Source organism: Myotis brandtii, unplaced genomic scaffold (assembly GCF_000412655.1).
Source record: "Myotis brandtii unplaced genomic scaffold, ASM41265v1 scaffold932, whole genome shotgun sequence".
Taxonomy (NCBI): Eukaryota; Metazoa; Chordata; class Mammalia; order Chiroptera; family Vespertilionidae; genus Myotis; species Myotis brandtii.
Window position 1 is genome coordinate 175,638 of NW_005371846.1, and position 2,171 is coordinate 177,808.

A 2,171-nucleotide genomic window follows, 5' to 3' on the forward strand; every position below is an offset into this window, starting at 1 on the left:
GGCTCGGTCGTGGGGGTCACTGGACGGCCCCCACCCAGGCCTCTGCCCCCAAACCCTCAGGGTCACCTGGAGGTTGTGGCCACAGACCTGGGCGGGGAACTGCTTCTTCCCAAGTTTCCAAAAGACGGACCGGGCGTCGGCGCTCAGCGGTGGTGCAGGTTTAAAAGATGATGCTGTGAAATTCTCACTGTGACGGCTTTGCCCGCTGGCCTGGCTTTTAAATACGTCACGTAAATGTGATTCAAGGACAAAGGTCACGTTCTCTCCTGGCAGATGAGAAGGACCATCAGTGGGTGAGCGTCCACCTAGGAACCAGGAGGTCACGGTTGGATTCCTGGTCAGGGCACCTGCCCAGCTTGTGGACTCCGTCCCCAGTGTGGGGCGTGCAGGAGGCTGCCGGTCCATGATTCTCTCTCATCACTGATGCTTCTATCTCTCTCTCTCCCTCTCCTTTCCTCTCTGAAATCAATAAAAATATATTTTAAAAATAAATTAGAAATGATTTTCCAACAGGTCCCTTATGTCCAGCCATGAAAACCAAGCAAACCACGGGTTGGTTCTGCCCTTGGTAAACGTGGAGTTACTCACACGCGATATGAAACGGTGTTGTCCATGTGGGTGGCGAGGAGGGGTTTGCAGAGACATCACAGGGAGAAGTGAGGTCCCTTTGTGCAGGGGGAGGGCGAGCCCAAACCAGAGCAGATAGAAGTGTATGGGGCCGGGGAGGCTTAACAAGCGACTTTTCTTTGCAGGCGTGATTTATTGTAGCTGCGTTGCCATGGACACCCTCCCTCAAAGGGCTCAGACCTCAAACGTGGCCAGCCTTCCCTCCCTGGCCATCTCTGACCCAAGGCCAGCCAAAGGTCACTATTCCTGCTTTGGGATTGAGGTGCACGGCTTAGAGCTCTGTGTCCCCGAGTTTGGGAAACCATTTCTTGCCTTCTCGTTGGAGATGGTTCCACACTCCTGTTGTTTTCACAAAGATGATTGGAAGGCCGAGTGGTTCTCGCAGCTCAAGGGGAATATTTTCTTTGCTGGGGGAAAGTTCGCCTTTCAAACCAACAGGCGTGTTAAGATGGCCGATCCTGCCGCAGCTGCCGGTAATGAAGGTATATAAATAGTGGGGTATTGGGGTGCTGGAGAGCCCTGGGGATCCCAGGGGATCCCTTCAGCTCAGAGACGGTGAGGGAGCCCAAAGAGTTCAGTGCAAGAGCCACCCAGAAACCTCGCCTTCACGGAGTTTTAAAGTCAGGGCTTGTGAACTCTGAAGCTTATTGTGACTTAATTATTTAAATTGCCCCCCCTTTTTCACTCGTCTTGTTTGCCCAGAAATCGCTTTCGTAAAAACCCAGTTGTGTTGGTCCTGAGAGCTGCCCGCCTCAGGCAGCCAGTGCTTCAAACACAATCAGGTTTCGTAGACCCAAGGGGTTCGTGTCCTCTACACACAGACGTTGGTGGGAAACACACGCACTCAATTTGATATAGAAAATGTTCCAGAAAAATACAACTGACTCTTCCTAAAATCACACAAGCAGGAAAAAGTTATCACTCTATAGACAAAGATTATGAAAATTAGATATTTTATTTATAAGCTTAATCACAAGAACAATTTTCTTGTTTTTTCTCTCCCCCACGAGTTGTAAATACATACTAGAATAAACTCTGTAGAATATACAAAAAAATACATAACTTTCCCACGAACAGTTTCTTTATAATAAATAGAAGGGGACGCGTGTGTGGCTGATCCCCGGGGAGCTCCGCGCCCGCTTCGGTTCTCAGTCTGTTGATTTATGTTTAATCTCTTGAAAGAGCGGGGAGTTCCCTCGCCCCTCAAAGGTCGCGATAAACAATGCGCCAAGCGATGCCCCCCTTTCGCTTTTCCTCCACGTTTTTTTTTCCTGTCGATGGAGAGTTCAGCCCAGATTTCCACGCTCGCATTCAGGCGGCACAAAGCCGACAAATTATACAATGACTTCTAACCTGGCCCTCCAACAAAACAGCGTCTTCCCCGATACATCGCAGGAGACAGATGGCAACGTGGGGACGCAGGAGGAAGGAGGACGGACAATGGTGCTGCGACGAATCCGGGCCGCGGAACAAAGTGCGCGTCAGGGGCGAGTTTGGTTTGACGGGTGAGGTTCCCACGGCCCGCGGCGCGCTGGGAAGGCGGC